At 42.9% G+C, this 24,832-nt stretch overlaps 1 long non-coding RNA gene across 1 annotated transcript in view; it reads left to right on the plus strand.

Moving 5' to 3' along the window:
• Positions 1–24,832, plus strand: part of LOC122804201 — a 70,221-nt gene that overhangs the window by 21,619 nt on the left and 23,770 nt on the right. The window contains exon 2 of the long non-coding RNA XR_006365201.1: positions 24,340–24,509. This is a non-coding gene — a long non-coding RNA (uncharacterized LOC122804201). The remainder of the gene's footprint in view (positions 1–24,339; positions 24,510–24,832) is intronic.

Consider the following 24,832-nt stretch of genomic DNA (forward strand, 5'->3'; position numbering starts at 1 on the left):
TATGATTTAGCAGTCACGGTAAGGCAGACAATTGTAGTACAGTATTGCAGTTTAGTACGTAGCTTTAGTAGGCGGCAGGCAATATAAAGTGCAGTAAATAGTATAAATAAGCAAAAAACACATGCAACTTGTGGTTTTTGGGAAGCTCTGGTATCTCGGCTCATTTATGGCTGGTAGCCCACATCAGTTCAGCTTGGTACGCAAACAAGTGCAACTTACTGTTTAGGCTTCTAGCATTAAACATGATCTTGAGTTTGTCTCTAGAATACTTTTTCACTTTGGATGTATTTTGAATTAGTCTAAAAATGCCTCTATGGGGAGGCAAATGTCTTTGCCAGTATCCTAAACCCTTGCAGAGAAAGGTGAAGGCCATCTCTGGTAAAGCATCAAGATCTGTCAACCATGTTGATCCCCTTGGAGTGACACCAGAAGTTAAGCCAATTGTTGAAGTCAATCATTTTTGTCATACTATGGCATCATCTTAGGTGTAGATAGAATGCAGCTTAGGGCTAGAGACCTAGAACTCTCAGATTGTGTGTGCCAGACTATCATGTATCTCTTCATATAGTCCAGAGCGGTACGTCTCAAGTCATTCAGTCCAACATGTGCTATGACAGAGTCATAATGGTAATTGTTGCTGAGTGACTTGAGTGCGTGCACGACTTGACAGATCCTGGCACTTTACAGACAGCAGACCTTGACTTTCTTCTTGCCTGTCCTGATGGGATGTCTGTACATCTCACTATTGAGTGGCCTATGACCAGGACATTTGGTTTTTGAAGTGTTTTGCGTTAGGAGCTTAATTGCTGAGACCAGTATGTGAGGGTTGATTGCGCTTGTGAGGTCTCTGGACTTTTGGTAGGCTCTGGCTGAGCACCTCTGCATATGTGTGGATTTGTCTTGAATTTATTTTGTGGAAGACAAGGTGTGTGAGGCAACAACCTTTTTGATGTCTTGTTTGTTGTGGGAGAGGGCTGTTTCAGGTTTCATGGTATAGTGACATCTCTCACATACCGTATTTGTTTGCTTTAAGAGCAGGTAGTTGTATATGTGAGGCAATTGCCACATTGCCTCAGGATGCCCATGTCAATCATGCTGGCTGACTGTCCATAGCAGCAGGTAATTTCTAGTTTGTGGGAGGGCAAACTATCAGCTGTTACTCTCTGATTTAACAAAGGAACTTAAATCTGTATAGAATCAGTAAAGAAAGTGGGGGTGACGCTACTCTGTGCTTAACTGAGCTGCCTGCAGTGCAACAGTGAGCAACCAAGTTGCCTGAAGAGCAGCAGGGAAGCCTGAGAGAGTTTCACTGAGTGGTGTTTAGGGGAAAAAGTGATTCTTGGCATTTGCATCGGTACAAAGCACCACTAACCCCTGTTGCGCATTGCACAGCTAGATGCTAATGCAGGGCTTAAGTGCAAGCAAATTTAAACAATTCTAACACAATCTACCAATAGTAAAGACCCTCGCAGAGCGTCTATTCCAGCAACCTTCAACTCAGATGGATCTGAGCTAAACACTTCTGCCACAAGGGTGCAGCGAGGCCCTCTTAATGTTTCGCTGGTTTTAGTGCTCAGGTGATGCCAAACAGTCTGGATTCAGCAAGTCTGAATGTAGTCTATGCTATTAAAGGTAAATGAAGCAAATATACAAAGTGCAGAATGAATCGATCACAGCAAGAGAAAACAGTAAAACTGAAGCAACAGTTCATTGAAATACAGTACGCAAGTACAAAAAAAAGGCTTGCATTCCACTTATTTGTCGATTTTCCATGGATGCCTTGGATGCACTTCAGATCTCTGGATAAGAATGCTAAACTGTAAACGGCTCTGGTAAACCGAGAAAATTGAATTTGACTTTACAGAGACCAATTTAGGCAGTGTGTATTTGGATCCACCCCGCCCTATCCTTGCAGATGTAGAACTATCAGGTAAACTATGTATCAGTGTAGTAACTTAGTTACTGGATGGACTGTTGAGAGAAAAGTTAAAGGCCCAGGCCAGTGAATCTACAAATGTGCAACCTTTGCAGTCCAAGCCCTCTGTAGTTCAGTAGAAGCTGCTGGAGCAACAGCAATGAGCATTGTTTATTTCAGCATTCCTGACTGTGACTTACAGATTTGCATAGAATGCCAGGATGATATTTTGTGGATTCTTTCCCCGCTGGACTTCTTGTTCTGTCTGAAAGTTGAGATGCACTTTTAATTGAATGAAAGAACAGAGGAAACCCCTCATTGTGTTTGGTGTACCTTGACTGCACCAGTTTAATTGATTTGGAAACCCCAAAAAAACAAAGTGAAATTCTTCCTTGACCCAAATCGGAAAGTGCCATGGTGTTCCAAAACCTTGGAACGGGGCTATTTTTGCCTTTCCTCCAATTATTTCCCCAAAGTTTTAAAAAGCTTCTCACTGGGGTTTCTTTTTGACCCCCAAACGGCCCATCCAACTTGGATCAGGGAAAACCCTTTGTTCTCCCTCCAGTAGTTACCCTGACGACAGATGCCTCCCAGATAGGGTGGGGGCATTGTCTGGGCAGGCTAGTTCAGGGCTCCTGGCTTCCGGATCTGCTCTTCTCCACATCAACGTGTTGGAGATGAGGGCTGTTCTTCTATCCCTACAGGCCTTACACAAGTTTCTTCCTCAAGGCATCATCGCCATCCACACAGACAACATGTCGGGTGGTTTGGTATCTGAACAAACAAGGAGGGACCAGATCGTATCCCCTTTGCAGAGAGGCTATGAGAGTGTGGGAATGGGCTGTAGCTACCAACCGCTTCTTGGTAGCGACTCCACATCCCGGAAAATCAAATGTATTGGACAAATTAAGCAGGACAATTCTCTCCTCACGAATGGTCTCTAAACGGCAAAGTAGCAGCTCAGGTTTTCAAGAGATGGGGAAGCCGTATGACCTATTTGCAACGCCACAAAACACCAAGTGCCAGAAGTTTTTCTCCTTGATTCCACATCAGGAAGTACCAGCCATGGATGCTCTAGCACAACCTTGGCCAACAGGGCTACTTTATGCCTTTCCTCCAATTCCACTCCTTCCAAAAGTTATTCAAAAGCTTCTCATCTGGGGTCTTCAATGATTCTGATTGCCCCATACTGGCCTCACAGATATGGTTTCCTACCTGAAAAAGCATGCAGTGGACGATCCGTGGACCTTTGGACCTGATCCCGGATTTGTTAATCCATCAGTCGGGACATTGGCATCAGTCCCTTCAATCTCTAAAATTGACAGCTTGGCTCCTCCACTTCCAACCTTAGTTAGAAGGCACACACTAGACCCGGAAGTTGTTCACATTTTATCTTCGGCCCACAAACCCACCACTAACAAATTGTACCTCAGTAAGTGGAAGAGGTTTGCTATCTGGGCTCAACTCAAGGGCTTAGACCCTATCACTGCTCCTGTCCCAGAGGTTTTGAAATTCTTAACATCCCTGTTTAATCAGGGATCTTCTGTCTCAACTATTAAAGTCCAACTAGCTGCTATCTCGAAATTCCATGAATCCACGGATCCTCCTTTGATGAGCAGCAGACTATGCAAAACGCTCATTAAAGGTGCCAGTCTGTTAAGACCACCAGTTTTTCATCCTGCACCTCCGTGGGATCTTGATTTGGTGCTTCGCATTAACATCTCCCCTTTGAACCGGGCTACATGCAATTAAGGAATATCTGTCTTGAAAACGGCATTCTTAGTGGCTATTACCTCTGCAAGGAGAGTCTCAGAGCTTCAAGCCCTGTCTATTAAACCACCGTACTTGATTTTCCACAAGGATAGAGTATCACTTAGGCCTAATCCATCCTTTTGTCCCCAAAGTCTGTTCTAGTTTCTGTCTTCAACAATCTCTAGAGCTACCAGTTTTCTTTCCAAAATTCTCTAATGAAGCAGAATATACTCTCCATAAATTGGATGTTCACAGACAATTACGCTTCTATTTAGACAGGACTCAGCAACTTCGTAAGTCAGACCAGTTGTTTGTGTCCTTCTCAGATAATAAATTGGGCCAAACCATTACAAAAGCTACAATCTCAAATGGATCAGAGATTGCATAACTCAGGCCTATTCTTCTTCGAATAAACATCTTACATCATCTATCAAAGCTCATTCTACCAGAGCTATGGCTACTTCTATAGCCTTTCATTCCAAGCTCGCTATTTCGAAATTTGTGCATGTGCTACTTGGTCCAACCCGCACACTTTCATTTCCCACTACAAATTGGATGTGGCATCTAAAGGACTCCAGCATCATTTGGTTCCACGGTACTCAGGAGTGTTTTCCAGTGAGCCACCCAGGATTCCAGGTGCTAGGACGCTGTCCCATCATTCAGAATGTAGGCTTAGATAGATCACATAACATCTTTTAGTTATGTACTCACCATAACTTCAGATGTTTGGGATCCATCTCGCCACATTCCTGATACCCACCCTCCTTCCCCTGCCTTGCAGATCAGAAGAGATTGAACGGTTTTGAGTTCAACTGTTTTATCTTGTTCCATCTGACGATGTTATATAAGCAGGGTATGCGCAGTGTGCATGTATGCGACAAACTAGATCTGGGGGACTGGTAGTGGTGCATCCTGGGATATAGTAAGCTCAGCCAATAAGAGACTTCGCTCTTTGGCATAAGCGTGCCGAGTCGGAGCCGAGGGATCGGCTCCGAACCCATCATTCAGAATGTAGGCGAGATGGATCCCAAACATCTGAAGTTATGGTGAGTACATAACTAAAAGTTTTGCTCTTGGCTGTTGCATGGTATGGAAAGAACACTGCTTCAGTGCCTAGTCCTGCCGTGGTTAAACATTGGCTCTAGGCGATTGTTACTGTTGAAGTGCAAAAATTAGAAAAAGGGGGGAGTGGATGGATGAATGGATGGATTTGCATCTTTTGTGGTTGTAATTACTCCTCCACTTTTTTAGAGTTCAGTCCTATTATCAGTGAATAGAAAATTGTTTTGTACAATCCTATTTAATGACTTCAGTCCTCAGTGGTTTGCCCAAAAAACACAGATTTTATGAGGAACAAACTAAAGCTATGCACCAATAATCTGGTTATTCTGCAAACATATGGACGTCAAGAGATATGAATGGCACGTACAAATGTGAAGTACAGTGTTGCACTGACTTTCTGACAGTGTTGAGTGTTTTAAGGTAGGAGGTTGGCATAATTGTTTACCTTGCAGACGCAAGGTGCAGGTTTTGAGTTTCACATGGGGTAATTGGCTAGGCTTAAAATGGCCCACGAGGGCAGTTAGCCTAGTACTAACCTATGAACCTACAGCTTTGAAAGCTGGCAAAGCGCTACGACTTTTCCTCCATAATTTACCATATGGAGCAGATGAAGCTCCGTGCACTAAGAATTATGATCGTGTCAGTGATCATAACCTTAAATTATTAACGCCAGGATTCACCTCTTGAGCTTCACTTTCAAAGTGAATTTCTTGGCATCCATGTCTCAAACACACAATAAGCAGGTTATGATCAGCGAGGTGCTCATAATCCTCTTTGTTATGCATTCTCACTCTCTGTGAATAATGAAAGAAGAAAACAATTAGAATCCTTTAAAATGATTATCAACATTGGACTTTGTGCAGTAAAGTATCGGACATCTTCCTAATCACTTCCAAGTTTTGTTACTTAAAAAAAAAAGCTAAAGTCAAGAAAAGTGTACTAGTTTTGTGGAGAAAGTTGTCTGGGAATTCCTTTAACTAGTTTTATGCTAAAAATCAGGAAAGCAGTCATCACGTAATTCACCGCAAAAGATTAGTGTGGTGGTAGAATGCATGCCAGTTGATGCCAAGTGTAATAAGTGCAGTCATTCTGTGGCAAATGAACAAATAGAGAATGGTAAGGTGGAGAAAGCTTGTCCCGCAGAGCTAATGTTGCCAACTGAATGAGCATAAAATCAGACAGTTACACTGCTTCAGCTAATTTCAACAGGGAACCGGTTACTGTGCCAATGCCAACTGAAAGAGCACTAGTGAAATCCTCCAAAGCAAACTTCGAGTCCAAATTGGCCACATCTACTAGAAACCATCATAAGGCCTTCTTCACATATGTCTGTAATCTCAAAGGTAGCACCCAGATCTGTTCAGAACTGATGGTCAAGGACACCTCATATACAAATGCTGTAGATATAGCAAAGTTGCTGTCTGATAGATTCAGTGAAAATTTCACCCTCTACCCCCATCAGTAAATCAGGACATTCCCAGTACCTGCTCCCTTCCCCTTATATATAGGGATCCGGTCATCACTGTTGTCTCAAAGGCAAAATAAATAAAGCCTCCATGGGACCTGATAACATCCCAGGCTACATCCTACATGAACTCCGGCAGGAACTTGCAGCACCATTAGGTACCCTATTCAGCCAAAGCCTGAGTACCGGTTTTGTCACAACTGAGTGGAGAACAGCCACTGTCATCCCTTTACACAAAGGTGGAGCGTCCACTGATCCGGGAAATTATAAACCCGTAAGCGTAGCTAGCCTGATCTGCAAGGCCATGGAATGGATTATCATGGACCTCATTAACAAGGACATTGACAACCTCCAAACTCTCGGTCCCACACAGTTTGGCTTCGTTAAGAGAGGTCATGTCTGTTAAATTTGGTTGACTTTTTTTGAGACAAATCACCAAAGCCGTGGATGGGGGAAGACCGTGCACACTGCCTACCGTGACCTGGCCAAAGCCTTCAACACTATTCCCCACTCGGGCATTATAGATAAAACTCTCAACTAGGCATCGGTCCATATGTTACCAGATGTGCTCGTGTGTGCACGTGTTTGCAGCATACTATATGTATAAGTAGTGGTACTATGTGCTTGAGTAGTGGTGGGTGGATTGACATCCTCTTCACTCTTACTCTTTCCAGTATAAGAGAGCATGGCTTCTGTACTAGAGTGAGTTATTAGTAGAGGATTGTCAGTGTACATGAGGCAGTTGCTACACTGCCTCAGGATACCCAAGTTAATGTTGGCAGGAGAAACAAGGTAGTCCAACTGTCCATAATGCTAGGTTGATTAACTTATAAATAGTATCTTAAAATTAAAGAGTTTAAGGCAATGAAGGTGTGACTTGTATTATCAAGCTATCGTTTGTAAAAACCTGTACGTATTAATATCTGTGCATTTTATTTATTGATTACACTCATTTTTATTATATTTTTTATTATTTTTTGTTTCAAGTATGATATTTTGGAATTTAGTATTGTGATGATAGATGTATAATTTACTTCACTAGGGACGAGGTTTGATGTAGTGAGTATGGCTTTAAGTAAGTGGTTAAGTAACGAGAGTGATTTGATTGGTTCAACAGCAGCAGCTGTGACTATTTATATGCATTTTAAATGTAAAAATGTTTTCTGAAGAAGTTTGCTTACTTAGCAAACGAAAAGCGCTTCAAATAAATAGTTTCACATAAGTATTGCTGGTTTGTGTATTTGACGTACTGCTGTGACCATATTTTATTTGTCTGTGGCTTCTGATGAACTATTATCATAAGGGATGGGGGCTTTTCAGGACTGATCAAGAAGGTGCCGAATGGATGGATTTTTTTTTTTTGTGCTGGTTATTTACATTACAGCTCACTAGCAGTATTTCTTTGACTGGAAAAGTACTAAGGATGAGAACTACACTAATGTACTGCAGCTGTATCTAAGGGAAAAATGTTGAATTTATCTGTCCGGCTATAGCACACAATTGCACACCAGCACATGATGCACAACAAAGCAGAAATCTGCTCATACACAAGGCTTAAATACAGAAGCTAAAAACTTGAAAGGTTCAAAAGGACTAATGAGTGCTTATACCAAGCCCTACACCATCCACCCTTCATCAGACTGGTTCCAATCGCACAGTTTTCTCTGAGTGCAGAAGGGCCCTTGCCAATCAAAGATGGCCTGTAAAATGTGCTCAGAACAAATAGCCACTACAGACTCAGATGCAGCAATCCTGTATTGACTATGCTACAGCTACTAGTTACTCTATCTTTTTTTTTTTTTTTTTGGGGGGGGGGGGCACTAGAGTGTTTAATAGAGCTGAAAAACAGCAGTGGGGAGGGGGCACTAGAGAGTGTTTAATAGAGCTGAAAAACAGCAGTGAGACACTATAAAATGTTTTAAACGGTAGAAAAACAACAGAGACTCCAAAGACCATTTTAAACAGTTAACAATTCAGTTATTTTAACCGTGCTTGGCGGGAAAACTGGAACAAGCTGAACAGATTGCTTTGCAACAGTGAACAATACCAGCAAATACTTTGCAACGTTTTCTTTGCTGTTTTCACTGTTTTAACAGTGAAAACAGCAGTAAAATATGATTTAGCAGTCACAGTAAGGCAGACAATTGTAGTACAGTATTTCAGTTTAGTACGTAGCATTAGTAGGCGGCAGGCAATATAAAGTGCAGTAAATAGTATAAATAAGCAAAAACCACATGCAAATTCTGGTTTTTGGGAAGCTCTGGTATCTCGGCTCAGAGTTATGGCTGGTAGCCCACATCAGTTCAGCTCGGTACGCAAACGAGTGCAACTTACTGTTTAGGCTTCTAGCATTAAACATGATCTTGAGTTTGTCTCTAGAATACTTTTTCACTTTGGATATATTTTGAATTGGTCTAAAAATGCCTCTATGGGGAGGCAAATGTCTTTGCCAGTATCCTAAACCCTTGCAGAGAAAGGTGAAGGCCATCTCTGGTAAAGCATCAAGATCTGTCAACCATGTTTTCTTGGGCTAACAGATACAGGATCTCCTTGGAGTGACACCAGAAGTTAAGCCAATTGTTGAAGTCAATCATTTTTGTCATACTATGGCATCATCTTAGGTGTAGATAGAATGCAGCTTAGGGCTAGAGACCTAGAACTCTCAGATTGTGTGTGCCAGACTATCATGTATCTCTTCATATTGTCCAGAGCGGTACGTCTCAAGTCATTCAGTCCAACATGTGCTATGACAGAGTCATAATGGTAATTGTTGCAGTGCGTGCACGACTTGACAGATCCTGGCACCTTACAGACAGCAGACCTTGACTTTCTTCTTGCCTGTCCTGATGGGATGTCTGTACATCTCACTATTGAGTGGCCTATGACCAGGACATTTGGTTTTTGAAGTGTTTTGCCTTAGGAGCTTAATTGCTGAGACCAGTATGTGAGGGTTGATTGCGCTTGTGAGGTCTCTGGACTTTTGGTAGGCTCTGGCTGAGCACCTCTGCATATGTGTGGATTTGTCTTGAATGTATTTTGTGGAAGACAAGGTGTGTGAGGCAACAACCTTTTTGATGTCTTGTTTGTTGTGGGAGAGGGCTGTTTCAGGTTTCATGGTATAGTGACATCTCTCACATACCGTATTTGTTTGCTTTAAGAGCAGGTGGTTGTATATGTGAGGCAATTGCCACATTGCCTCAGGATGCCCATGTCAATCATGCTGGCTGACTGTCCATAGCAGCAGGTAATTTCTAGTTTGTGGGAGGGCAAACTATCAGCTGTTACTCTCTGATTTAACAAAGGAACTTAAATCTGTATAGAATCAGTAAAGTGGGGGTGATGCTACTCTGTGCTTAACTGAGCTGCCTGCAGTGCAACAGTGAGCAACCAAGTTGCCTGAAGAGCAGCAGGGAAGCCTGAGAGAGTTTCACTGAGTGGTGTTTAGGGGAAAAAGTGATTCTTGGCATTTGCATCGGTACAAAGCACCACTAACCCCTGTTGCGCATTGCACAGCTAGATGCAAATGCAGGGCTTAAGTGCAAGCAAATTTAAACAATTCTAACACAATCTACCAATAGTAAAGACCCTCGCAGAGCGTCTATTCCAGCAACCTTCAACTCAGATGGATCTGAGCTAAACACTTCTGCCACAAGGGTGCAGCGAGGCCCTCTTAATGTTTCGCTGGTTTTAGTGCTCAGGTGATGCCAAACAGTCTAGATTCAGCAATTCTGAATGTAGTCTATGCTATTAAAGGTAAATGAAGCAAATATACAAAGTGCAGAATGAATCGATCACAGCAAGAAAAAACAGTAAAACTGAAGCAACAGTTCATTGAAATACAGTACGCAAGTACAAAAAAAAGGCTTACATTCCACTTATTTGTCGATTTCCATGGATGCCTTGGATTCTCTTGGATGCACTTCAGATCTCTGGATAAGAATGCTAAACTGTAAACGGCTCCGGTAAACCGAGAAAATTAAATTTGACTTTACAGCGATCAATTTAGGCAGTGTGTATTTGGATCCACCCCGCCCTATCCTTGCAGATGTAGAACTATCAGGTAAACTATGTATCCGTGTAGTAACTTAGTTACTGGATGGACTGTTGAGAGAAAAGTTAAAGGCCCAGGCCAGTGAATCTACAAATGTGCAACCTTTACAGTCCAAGCCCTCTGTAGTTCAGTAGAAGCTGCTGGAGCAACAGCAACGAGCATTGTTTATTTCAGCATTCCTGACTGTGACTTACAGATTTGCATAGAATGCCAGGATGATATTTTGTGGATTCTTTCCCCGCTGGACTTCTTGTTCTGTCTGAAAGTTGAGATGCACTTTTAATTGAATGAAAGAACAGAGGAAAACCCCTCATTGTGTTTGGTGTACCTTGACTGCACCAGTCATACTTTTGATGTGGCATACAACAGTAGCAGGAGAGTGTTGGAAATTCAGTTCCTGCAGTCCAGTTTCTGTCAAGGTTGTGGGCTCATAGGTTGTGTTTCTCAGCTTTCGCCAGGAGCAACAGTCCTGAAACTTTGCCTAACGTTCGTACTCTAGATGTGGATGTTCATCGTGTTTCACTGTTGCAGTCATTACACTTGGGTTATCCTGCTGGCAGGCTACCCACGCTCAGCCCGAATTCCAAAGTCCTGGTCCGGCGTCAGTTGCTGTCATCTCTTCCCTGACGTCAGAGCACCAGGGGTATAAATGATGCAGCCAACGCCATTTTCTTCCGTCTTTCTTGCCGCGCGGTGCCCGAAGCAAAAGCAGTTAGCAAGTGCTGGTCGGCAGACTCCTGAGATTTTCCAAATTGAATTTCAGATCCGAAGTCTTCTATAAAGCCAAGTACCCCGTTGGGGAAACTTCCAGACCGATGTCAGAAAAAGTTAATAATTGTATTTCTTGTGGGAAACAAATACCTCATAAGGCTTTTCATTCTTACTGTATTCCTTGCCTAGGCCCTGACCATGACGTTGCTAGTTGTAGGTTTTGTGCTAGATTTAACCAACGCACTATTAAGTGACTGTACAATTTTGCTTTTCATTACTTTGGCCGAAGGTTTAACTCTGTATTGCCGTCAGAACAACCGACGACCGGAATTCATAAAAAGCACAAGGAGAAAGAAAAGGACAGGCATCCGAGGTCCAAAACCGACGACGACCCCTCTTCTAGGCAAGTCGCCGGTGCTCAGTGAGGCGCTTTCGCAGCCCCTGACTCCCGCTACCTCAGAGCCGCAGGCTGCCTCCGACTCCCACGTGGAGACAACTATGCCTCTGGATACTCAGTGTTAGCCCTTCGGAAACTAATCTCTCAGATGGGTCTGGAGCCGCTGAGCAGGCATCGGCTTCTGAGGGTGTTTTCAGACCTACACAACTTTATATCAAGCCTACTTTTGCATCCAAGACTAAGTCTAAAACAGTTTTAAAGACAAGGAAACAAGTGCAGCATTCTCCATGACAGACTTCTATGCCTAAGAAACAGATGCTCATAATGGCTGAAGACCTAATTACTTTGATCAGGGGTTCCCATCCTCCTCCTGAAAAGAGGCCTAGGCAAGATACTGAATATGATTCCTGTGATCAGGTTTCCATTTCCTCTGATTCCTCTTCAGAACGGGGATATTCTATTCCTCCCTATGAGGATTCTGATGCTGAAAAATCTATTCCTTCAGCTTCTCCTCCTGAGGATTACTCATTTGGGGAAACCCTGCATACCATGAGGGAACATTTCCACTGGGAGAGCCAAGATTATTCAGATTCTAAGAAAAAGCTTAGAGACTTTCTTCTACTACCTCAGCAAAGACCTCTTGCAATTCCACCTGTTCTAGACATTGTAGATGTATTTTCGGAGTCTGGCCTGTCTCCTGACTCTCTACCTTCGGCACCTGTTAAGCCGGACGGATGCTACAGGGTTCCAGATTCTCATCGATTTCTATATAAAAACCCTGCTGCTGACCCAGAAACTATCTCTCAGGGTCCCAAAGAGGTCAAGGCTGCTACTGCTAAAAACCCTGTCCCATCAGATAGAGATTCTAGGGCACTGGACAGATGGGGGGGGGGAGTCCACTTCTGCTACCTTGGCTGTAAGGGCTTTAAATTGTCAGTTTCACATGCTCAAATTTCAGCAATACTTAATGTCTTTGTTAAAACAGAAAATGTTGACAAATTCTGAATGTTTGGAGAACAAAGATTTGCAGGTTTTATTGCATGCAGCTGAACACGTGGGAAAACATACTTTGCAATGTGGTTATGATTCACTAGAGGCCTCTTGCAGGGCCGCTGTAACAGGTTCTGTTATTAGAAGGCATGCTTGGTTAAAGGAACAGACTCTGCTTGATCATGTTAAAGCAAAATTAGTGGATGCTCCATTACATGATACTTTTGGATCTATGCAGACAGTGAAGGATTTCTTACAGGTACAGCCACCCAGATTTAGCAGGAACTGGCCTTCTAAGAATTGGTCCTTTCCAGTGTCAGGCCAGAAAGAGGCAGATACAGACACCCTAGAGGCAGGCAACAGCCCCAGGGCTCATACAGGCCCAAACAATGGGGTGCTTCTACCTCCAAAAGCGGAGAAGACAAATCGCAGCCATATAGGAAACGGTCCCAATGACTTCCCTCTGCCAGTGCCAAGCATTTCTCTCTTGGCAGCACCCTTAGGGGGGAAGCTAGCACTTTTTTCACAAAATTGGCACACGATCACACAGGACAAATGGGTCCTAAACATAGTCTCTCAGGGCTACAGGTTCCACTTTCACACCCTTCCAGAGGCAAAAGGTTTGCCAGACCTGCCACACAATCAGTGGGCAGAGGCACAAAAACAAGTAACCTCTCTCATGGACATGAAGGCCATTCAGCCTGTGCCACAACAGGAGCAGGGACAAGGATTTTACTCAAGACTTTTCTCAGTACCAAGAAAGGACAAAGCATGGAGGCCAGTTCTGGACCTGTCTATTCTAAATACTTATTTGGACGTACCAAAATTCAAAATGACTCTGCAACAGCTTCTGCCCATGCTGGGAAAGTAGGCTTGGCTTGTAACTTTGGACCTCAGAGGCATACCTGCATGTCAAGAACCAAACCAAAAACCAGAGCACCAACAACAGGAACTGGAGGACTGAAACCACCACGAAAATGAATTTGACCTAGGTTTCATCTTTATTCAGACTTCTTCAGAACAAATGTTAAAAAATGGTCACACACCAGAATTTATACAGCTTAAGATGACATCATTGATCATTTAATCAATTAGTCAGTTAAAAAACTTTCATCATGCTTAAAGCAACCTGAGCGAGCCCACACACACACACACACACACACACACACACACAAACAACTTAATAACATACTACATTAATAGTAAAATAATTGATAAGTACTGCATAAATCAAATTCAAAAATTACACAACAAAACATAATAAAATAATGAACATTAAACCCCACACCAAATAGTGTGTAATAATGAACACAATCATTATACATGACAAGTGAAATTGTTGGCTAATCACCCAAAAACATGTCTCAGTTTCAAGATTGGGGCTATAATGATGTGGTCATTAATGCCAGGAAAAACTGTTGCATTCAACCTAAATTGCCACCTCCCCTCACTTTTTACGACGTTTTACGTCGGAAAAACTAGTAGAGCCTTTAGAGACAGGATTAATGAGCACCTGTCAGACATAAGGCTAAGGAAAACCACCAATGCCCTATATAGGCACACTGAAACGCATGGTGGGCATCATTTTAAATTTTGTATATTGCAAAACATAGTTAACGATGTACAGGGTAGGGTTTTAGATTTGCATTTAGATATTAGTGAGGTGAGGTGGCAACTTAGGTTGAATGCAACAGTTTTTCCTGGCATTAATGACATCAGTATAGCCCCAATCTTGAAACTGAAACATGTTTTTGGGTGATTAGCCAACAATTTCACTTGTCATGCATTCTTACCCCCTCTGCAGGCAAACCATGATTTTGTGGAACACAGCATTGACCTACCAAGTACACCTGCAAGTACAATTCCTGCCAGGAAAAACAAATGCTCTGGCAGATGAACTAAGCAGAAACCTCATGGATCCTCACTAGTGGAAACTAGATCTACAAATCTTCAGCATGATAACAAGGGAATGGGGACGCCCAGACATTGATCTTTTTGCCTCCCCTCGCAACTGCCAAATTCAGAGATTCTGCACAAGGACTTATCACAAACAAGCATGGAAAGTGGATGCCTTGTCATTCAGCTGGAACAACCTTACAGTATATGCCTTTCCTCCACTGCCTCTCCTCCCAAAGGTCAGATGAGAAGCCACAAATGATACTAATTGCCCCAGATTGGCCACGCCAACACTGGTACCCAGTCCTAAGGAGCTTGTCCCAAGGCCCAGCCTGGACATTGCCTCAAATTCCTCATTTGCTGACCCAACAAAACAATCAGATCCTGCACAGCCAACTCAGAACCCTAAATCTAGCTGCATGGTGGATAGTATGACCATTCAGCATACACCTCTCTCTGAAGCGGTTATGGATGTTATTTTGGAGGCCAGGAGGCCCAGCACCAGGAAATCTTATGCAGAAAAATGGAAGAGATTCTGTGCTTGGAACCGGGCGCAAGGAATTGACACACTTGTACCAGATATTCCTCAGATTTTACAATATCTTAATGAGATGCTGGACAAAAGGTCTATCCTTCTCATCAATTAAGATCCATGCCTCTGCCATTTCAGCTCATTACAATACAGAACCACCAATTTTTTCACATCCATTGCTTAGGCAGTTCCTCAGGGGGGGGCAAAAAACCTCCAAGGAGAGCACCAGTACCTGCAAGAGACCTCAATTTTGTCTTGGAAAAACTCACACTGCCTCCTTTTGAGCCAGCCAATACAGCTGATATTAAATTCTTATGGAAAACAGCTCTGCTCCTAGCAATAACTTCAGCAAGAAGAGTCTCAGAGTTACAGGCATTAATGGCTGTGGGACCTTTTATTATCTTCCATCCAGACAGGGTTTCTCTAAGAACAAACCCAACATTTATGCCTAAGGTAGTGTCCAGTGTGGCTCTTAACCAAACCATTCATTTGCCTACTTTTTATCCAAACCCACAGAATAAAGGGGAGAGACTTCTGCATTCTGTGGACATACACAGCTACACTTCTACTTGGACAAAACTAAAGTTTTCAGAAAGACTGGGCAGCTTTTAGTGGCATATGCTGCAGGATCACAAGGGAAGGCTATCCCAAAGCAGACTGTTTCAAAATGGATAGGACATTGCATTCGTTTCTGCTATTCATAACATGGCAAATCAGTGCCTAAGGGCGTTGGACCACATTCTACCAGGGCAGCAGCCACCTCAGCAACCTTCCTCAGAGGAGTACCAACTAAGGATATTTTGGAGGCTGCAACTTGGACTTCAGTGCATACCTTTACCAAGCACTACCACTTACCTCTTTACTCTAAATCCAGAGCAGGCTTTGCCACTGCAGTTCTGCAGGGCCTTATAGCCACTCCTAATGCTATTTAGACCCAGCCGCCCTACCTCAGCTTTGGGATTCAACCAAAGTGTAATGACTGCAAGAGTGAAACACGATGAACATAGTACAGTTGTGTACCTACCGTAAATGTAGATGTTGGTGTATTCACTGTTGCAGTCCAGGTTACCCACCCACCATTTCCCCTTCTTTGCTGAGACTTCTCTATCCTATACAACCTATGTGGTGTAGTTTCTTGTAGATGAAGGTTTTGTGTATGTTACTGCATGCTTTTATTAGCAATGTTTTTATAGCATACCCTTTTGGGGGCACCTGACATCTGGGGCAAGAAAAACTGAAGAAAATGGCGTCAGCTGCATCATTTATACCCCTGGCGCTCTGACGTCAGGGAAGGGCGACAGCAACCAATGCCGGACCAGGACTTTGGAATTCAGGCTGACTGCGGGTAGCCTGCCAGCAGGATAACCCAAGTGAAATGACTGCAACGGTGAATACACTCTAACATCTGCATTTATGGTAGGTACACAACTGTACTTTTTTCATTCTACTTGAAGGCACTTAAAAAGATGTTAAAGGGCAGGAAATAAGGTAAGTAATATCCAGAGGTTGTACTACTGTGATTCCACTCCCCTGTCCAATTCCCACTGCTTCTCTTACTGAATGTTCCACCCCATCAGAAGCATCTCTTACTGAATGTTCCACCCCATCAAAAACAGTCTGCACAGAGAGAAGTGCTGCACCTAACCAGAAAGGTAAAGTACCATAGGCCCATACTAGAGAGTGTGGCAGTGGGCCGACAAATTGACACTGCTTCTCTTTAATTCCCTGTCTGGGGGAGGTGCTCAGGCCGGGGATGCCCTCATTAAAATGTAGCTAAATAGTTTCCTGTATGCTCTCTCTTTTTCATTTCCTCTGAAAAAATTCATCCAGAAAGCTAAATTTTTTTAGGCCAAGGTCATTATGCTGGCTCTCTTCTGCCCCATACAGATGTATGTGCTGTGGTAATTTCTTTTTTTCAGGAGTCTCTCCATTTTATGCCCCTTCATGACACTGATTTCTCACTCACTTCCCACTGATGACAAAAAATCCTGCCCTTTGTGTGAGAGGAATTTCCTTCATTACCTTGTCTTGTAGTCCTTCTGCCCAGATATTTACTGAGATAAATGGACCTGTTTTTCCTGTTTGGTCTTCAATTAATGTAGATCTTTTTCAGCCCATGTCTCTAGCTCTCTTATCTGTGTGAAAGATTAACAAAAATGTTAAATATGCTTCCAGAAGGATCCAATACAAATGCACTCCCTCCCAAAAAGTCTGAAAAAAACATTGGAAATATGATAAACTTATGAAATGTGCGCATTTACTTCAATTTTTTATCCTGACTTGTTTGACTTAGGACTTCTTTTAAGGTTTGTTTGGCTGCTGTTTCTAACTTTCATTCTAGGTTATACTCCACTTGCCTCGCTTAAGTTTTGTAATGTTGTCTTACATGGTGCTTTTTGCCTTGGGCTGCTTGGTCGAGATCTTGTCCCTCCTTGAGACACTTGTTTTATATATTCTCAAATTGTTTACTCTTTTCAGATGTTCTTCGTGTTTCACTGTTGCAGCCATTACATTTGGGTAATCCTACTGGCAGGTTGCCCTCAGTCGGCCTGAATTCCAAAGTATTGGGTCCTGTGTCGGCTGTCGTCGCCCCTTCCCTGACGTCAGGGGTATAAAAGAAGCAGCCAATGCCATTTTCTTTAGTCTTTTTCTTACCGCGAGGTGCCAGAAGCAGTTTGTAAGTGCCGGTCGGCTGACTCCTGAGATTTTCGAGTTCGAATTTCAGATCCAAAGTCTTCTATAAAGCTAAGTACCCCGTTGAGGAAACTATATTTTTCTTGCTCTAGAACCGATGTCAGAAAAAGTTAATTGTATTTCTTGTGAGGAGCAAATACCTCATAAGGACTTTCATTCTTACTGTATTCCTTGCCTAGGCCCTGATCATAACTTTCTGGGTTGTCTGTTTTGTGCTAGATTTAACCAACACACTTAAGCGTCGGTATGATTTTGCTTTAAACTACTTTGGACGCGGGTTTAATTATCCAGAAATGTCGTCGGAAAGCCATCCGACTACTGGAGTTCACAAAACGCAAAGAAAAAAAAGACAGCCGAGGCCCAAAACCAATGACGAAGCTTCTCCTAAGCCAGTCGCCGGTTCTCGGGTGCTTTCGCAGCCCCTGGCGACCGCTACTTTATAGTCGTAGGCTGCTACCGACTCCCACGTGGAGTCGGCCATGCCGCTGGAAACTCAAGGTATTGGAGCCTTGGACGCTAATCCTTCAGATGAGTCCGGAGCCGCCGAGCAGGCACCGGCTTCTGACTGTGTATTCAGACCCAAACATCTATACATTAAACCGACTTCAAAGGCAAAGAAGTAAACTCAAGAGCCTCGTGGACAGGTCTCAATGCTCAAAATGGCCAAAGGCTTGATTACCTTGATCAGGGGTTCCCATCCCCCTCCTGATAAAGAGGCCTAGGCAAGAGACTGACTATGAATCTTCAGATCAGGTTTCCATTTCTTCCGATTCCTCTTCTGATCAGGAATATTCTTTTCCCCCCTGTGAGGATTCTGATGCTGAAGAATCCATTCCTTCAGCTTCTCCTCCTGAGGACTATTCTTTTGGGGAAACCTTACATAACATGAGGGAGCATTTCCACTGGGAGAGCCAAGATTTTTCAGAATCTAAAAAGAGGCTCTGGGATTTCCTGTTACTACCTCAGCATAAGCTACTAGCCATCCCTCCTGTTTTAGACATTGTAGATTATGTGTTTTCAGAGTCTAGCCTTACCCCTGACTCCTTTCCTCCAGCTCCTGTTAAGCCTGACAGATATTACAGGGTTCCTGACACTGCAAAAAACCCTACCCCTTCTGACACGGATTCTAGGGCACTGGATAGACAGGCCTTAAACTGTCAGTTTCATATGCTCAAATATCAGCAACATGTCATGGCATTAACTCTGTGCAGAAAACGAGGAAATGCAGGATATATTGCATGCAGCTGAACAAGTTGGAAAGCATACTTTGCAATGTGGTTTTGGTTGAGGCCTCCTGCAGGGCCACAGTTACAGGTTCTGTAATTAGAAGGCATGCTTGGTTAAAAGAACAAAATCTGCCTAATCATGTTAAAGTTAAATTATTAGATGCACCTTTACAGCATGATTCTTTTGTTTGGTGTTAAGGCAGAAGAGGTGTTAAAGAAAATGGAGGACAAGGCTAAATCTATGCAAACTGTCAAAGATTTCTTACAAGTACAGCCACCTAGGTTTAGTAGACACTGGCCAACAAAGAATTGGTCCTTTCGTGTGTTAGACAGACCTCAAAGGGGCAGACCCAGATGCCCTAGCGGCAGATCCCAGGCACAAGGTTCATACAGGTCAAAGCAATGGGGTGCTTCTACCTCCAAAAGTGGAGAAGACATATCACAACCTTACAGGAAACAGTCCCAATGACTTCCCCCTGCCTGCACCAAGCACTTATTTACTGGCAGCACCCTTACGGGGAAAATTAGCACTTTTTTCTCAAAATTGGCACATTATAACCCATGACAACTGGATTCTAAATATCGTGTCACAAGGCTACAAGTTCCATTTCCATACACTGCCAAAGGCAAACGGCTGGCCAGATCTGCCAAAAAATCAATGGGCAGAGGCACAAAAACAAGTCTCATCCCTCATGGACATGAGGGCCATTCACCAAGTGCCAGAGCAAGAGCGGGGACAAGGATTTTACTCAAGACTGTTCTTGGTACCCAGAAAGGACAAGACCTGGAGGCCAATACTGGACCTATTGATTCTGAACACATTCCTGGATATACCAAAATTCAAAATGTTGACTTTGTAGCAGCTTCTGCCCATGCTGGGCAAGAACGCTTGGTTTGTAACTTAAGACCTAAAAGAGGCATACCTGCATGTCCCAGTCAGACAAATATGCAGAAGATACCTCAGATTCAAGGCTGGCTCAATGCATTACCAGTTCTCTGTGCTGCCCTTTGGCTTATCTACTGCGCCCAGGGTCTTTACAAAGTGCCTAGCACCAGTAATTGCATTCTGCAGACAGAGGAATACAAATATATCCTTACTTGGACAACTGTCTAATTTAAGCAGAGAACAAGGACATCCTTCTACAGCATCTGGCGTTTGTGAAAAAACTTCTAACATGCCTAGGGTACACAGTCAACAAAAGAAATCAAAACTAGTACCCTCTTGAGACATAATATTCTTGGGTGCAAGCTTAAATACAATTGCCCAGATGGCTTATCTCACGCCAGATGAACAAAGACAACTGACTACCTATTTCAAAATGTTAGCAACAAAGGCCCAGTTATCTGAAAGAAAGATTCTGCAGGCTTTGGGCTTCATGGCATCCTGCGTCCTACTAATTCCATATGCAAGACTGCATATGAGGAAACTTCAATGGTACCTGAAAAGTGTTTGGACTCAACATTGCCACAGCCTGGAAATTATAATTACGCTCATTCCATGCCTGCAACAGGAGTTTCAATGGTGGGCAAAGGCTTGTCAGCAAAACAAGGGACAGCCGTTCACATTACCCCCAGCCAGGCAGACACTAACAACGGATGCATCAGATTATGCCTTGGGGGGGGGGGGGCCCACATGGCAGGAAGATGCATTCAGGGAACATGGACCTCAAACCAAATGCATCTGCATATCAATCAAAAGGAGATGCTAGCTGTTAAAATGCCCTGACAGCCTTCAAGGACCTACTTCATGCAAGACCACTACTGATAAAGACTGACAACACCACGGTCATGTGATACATAAACAAGCAGGGGGGGCACGCATTCTTACCCCCTTTGCAGACTAGCCATGACTTTGTGGGACACAGCATTGACTTACCAAGTACATCTGCAGACACAATTCCTGCCAGGAAGGAAAAATACTCTGGCAGACTATCTAAACAGAAACCTCATGGATCCCCACGAATGGCAGCTGGATCCACAAGTCTTCAGCGTGATAACAAGGAAATGGGGATGCCCGGACATGGATCTATTTGCCTCCACTCACAACTACCAACTAAAGAGATTCTGCACAAGGATTTATCACAGACAAGCATGGAAAGCGGACGCCTTATTAGTATATGCCTTTCCCCCTCTGCCTCTCCCCCCCAAGGTACTCCTAAAGGTCAGACAGGAGAAGCCAAAGATGATACTGATTGCACCAGACTGGACCCGCCAGCACTGGTACCCAATATTAAGGAGCTTGTCTCAATGCCCACCTTGGACCTTACCTCAAGTACAGCATCTACTGTCCCAGCAAAACAATCAGATCCTGCACAGCCAATGCAGGACTTTAAACCTGGCAGCATGGCGGATAATGTAGTCATACAAAACACACCTCTCAGCAAAGCTGTGATGGATGTTATTTTGGAAGCCAGAAGGCCTAGTACTAAAAAATCATATGCTGGAAAATGGAAGAGATTCTGGGCTTGGAACCAGGCACAAGGAACAGATACAGCTGTGCCACATATTCCTCAGATTTTACAATACTTAACTGAGATGCTGGACAAAGGCCTATCTCTATTTAAATTCATGCCTCTGCCATTTCGGCTCATTACAACGCAGAGCCACCAATCTTTTCTCATCCCTTATTAAAACAGTAACTCAGAGGAGCCAGACATTTTAAGGCCACCAAGGAGATCGCCAATGCCTGCATGGGACCTCCAACTATGTCTTGGAAAAACTCACCCTGCCTCCTTTTGAGCCAGCTGCTACTGCTGATGTTTATCTTGCAAAACAGCTCTGCCCCTAGCAAAAACTTCTGCAAGATGAGTTTCAGAGCTACAGGCACTCATGGCTGTGGAACCTTTTATTTTTTATCCGGACAGGGTCTCCCTGAGGACAAACCCAACATTTATGCCTAAGTGGTGTCCAGTGTGGCTCTTAACCAAACCATTCATCTGCCAACTTTTTATCCAAATCCACAGAATAAAAGGGAAATAATTCTGTATTCTTTGGATGTACACACAGCTTAGATTCTACTTGGACAGAACCAAAGTTTTCAGGAAAGACCGAACAATTGCTAGTGGCTTATGCTGCAGGATCACAAGGAAAGGCCATCTCAAAGCAGAAGTGGATAGGCCACTGCATTCGTTTCTGCTACTTATACCATGGCAAGCCAGTGCCTAAGGACATTAGGCCACATTCCACCAGAGCTGCAGCCACTTCAGCAGCCTTTCTCAGGGGAGTACCATCCAAGGACATTTTAGAGGCAGCTACTTGGAGTTCAGTGCACACCTTTACAAAGCACTATCATCTGCCACTCTACTCTAAATCCAGGGCAGGCTTTGCCACTGCAGTTCTGCAGGGTCTCATAGCCGCTCCTAATCCTGTTTAGCTCCAGCCTCCCAACCATAGCTTTGGGAATCTGTAATGATTGCAACAGTGAAACACGAAGAACATAGTACAGTTGTGTACACTTACCGTAAATGTAGATGTTTGAGTGTATTCGCTGTTTCAGTCCAGGTTACCCACCCGCCATCCCCACATTTCTTCTGATGGAACCTATGTGGTGTATTTGCTTGTGGATGAAGGTCAAGTCTATATTGCTGCATGTAATTTTATATATAGATATAAATTTTGGCTACCCTTTTAGAGGGCACCTGACATCTGGGGCAAGAAAAACTAAAGAAAATGGCATCTGCTGCTTTTATACCCCTGGCGACCTGACGTCAGGGAAGGGGTGATAACAGCCGACACAAGACCCAAGACTTTGGAATTCAAGCCGACTGAGGGCAACCTGCCAGCAGGATTACCCAAATGTAATGACTGCAACAGTGAATACACTCTAACATTTACATTTATGGTAAGTGTATACAACTGTACTTTTTGTCATTTGGTTGTGCACATATGAAATTACTGCTCTGAAAACTCTCTTCCTTGTTGCTGTCATTTCTGTCAAGGGAGTATCTGAATTGCAGGCTATTTCTTTTAAGCCTGCATATCCAATAAGTACAATGCTTACAACAAACTCCTATTAAATAGTCAGATTTGAACTAATCTACCCTTTATTATGCCCTGAATATTGTAACCATGGCGAATACCTCCTATATTGTGTGGTGTGTGCATAGTCTAGATGCATTTTATTTGGAGAAAGCCAACTCTTTGTCAAAGCATGACAAGTTGTCGCCTTTGCTCCTCCATTTTGTTCTGTTTTTCTACCCATGGCAAAATCTACCTCAAAATGTCCGAGCTTGTTCTACCAGAGCAGTTGCCACATCTGTGGATTTCTGGAATGGGTGGATTGCGCATCTTTATTTTGAAGCAGCAAGTTGGTCTTTGGTTCATATTTTTAGCAAACTTTTTATAAATGAGATTGTCCAAGTAAACTTCCACAGTGGTGTTCTTCAGAAAACTCTGCACTTTGGTCCATCTCCTTCCACCTTTTCTTCCTGAGCTTTGGCAGTCATCCCATATTATAATGGCTTCTGCAACAGTGGTCTAATGAAGAACATAGTACATTCATGTAGTTTGCATACCATAACATTAGACTTTTGAATAAATCAGTGAAACAGTACTGGCACCCTCTTTCCATTCCCCCATTTATTGTCTTTCTAGTTGAGGTAGTGTCCTCCCATCTTGCTTTTCTGATCTGACTTTACTTCGAGCTTTAGGATTCAGCCTCCTTGTTTTGGGCAAGAAAGCTGTGAGTTTTGGTGTGTCCACACATTCCTTTTATATTAGCACATCACATCATGCTAAGGCAGGATGTGCAGTATGCAAGGAAGGAGCCTCAAGCTTTTTAGACTGGTTGGACGTACAGTGTCTTGGTAGTATGGCTGCTGTATCCGCAGTCTATTTGAACATCTGCTGTTCTGGTAAGTAAACTACACAAATGAACTTTGTTCTTTTTTCTTGGCCCATGTTAGTGAGCTTTGTTGGGTCTTTAATGGAGGTGTTTTGTTTAAGTAATGTTTGTAGGGTGACAAGCCTCTGTATGCATTTATAGGTAACTTACTGTTGATAAGCCAGTTCCAGAGACTAAAGTCCTTTTGTAGCCTAATTGTAAGGACAGGCGGTGCTTGATGTGGTCTTTTATAATTACTGTATTATCAGCATGTGTTATGCAGTTTGTTTGTGGTAGATCCATAGGAGATTATTCATGAATGGTGAAAACCATAATATTAGCAAGGATCATGTCTGAAATGAGGCAGAAGAATTAATTATGCCATTTTGGACTTATGTCATTTCAAAACTGGTGTTTTGTAAAACCTTCCTGTGCAAATTTTTGATGCATCATTTCAGAATGCCAGTAGTCTGTTTTTATAATGTATTTAAGGTAGCAGATTCTCTCCATGTTCAGACTCTTAATTTACTGAATGTTAACAATACCTCGTTTTTAGGATTTGAACTTTAGGGATTGGTGAAAGTTTCTGATATTCATGCTAATTGTGATGTATTAAAAAGCTAACCAGGTAGTAAAATAAATCTGTTCAGCCTGTATACCAATTAATATATAATATTGTCTGAATGATCATGGTGCACTTCAAATTATGTTTCATGCAGTTCTGTCTTCACTGTGTGTGTTAACATTTTATCTCTCTTTCGCCCCTCATTTGTTTTCTCTGAAAACCACTACTAAAGTAATCAAGTTTTCCTTTAATGTTTCACAGAATTTTATAAAGAAAAGGGGCATTATATCTGTCAGTCATGGAGAAGAAATACCCATTTTCTGAAAGCCGTAAGCGGTCACTGGGAAGATCTGAAAGACTGGAGGCTAAACGTAGGCACTTTCATATAAATGACGCAGCAAGTGAATCGGATAAGGATTCTGGCTTCTCAGGTTATTTGCTTTCCATTTGTCTTACAGTAAATGAATACAGTCTCCTGTTACTTGGTTGATAAATGTACAGATGTGTATTGACTTTCAGGAATCCCTTAGAAATATGTAGTTTTGTAACAGCTTGGGGAAATGTCACAAATATGGGTCCCTCCCCGTTTATTCTTTAGAATTTAGAAAGGAAATTGAGATACAGCAGCAATGTACTACTGTATCAATTTAATCATTCTTTCTTATTTTAAAGAAAGGTATTATCCTGTGTGCTCTTCCTAGGGGGCAGATCCTGGATTACCACAAACAATCTGAGGAGGAGTGGTAGATGCATG

The sequence above is a fragment of the Protopterus annectens genome, chromosome 6.part0 (genome assembly GCF_019279795.1).
Source record: "Protopterus annectens isolate FY-2018-M chromosome 6.part0, PAN1.0, whole genome shotgun sequence".
Classification (NCBI taxonomy): domain Eukaryota; kingdom Metazoa; phylum Chordata; order Ceratodontiformes; family Protopteridae; genus Protopterus; species Protopterus annectens.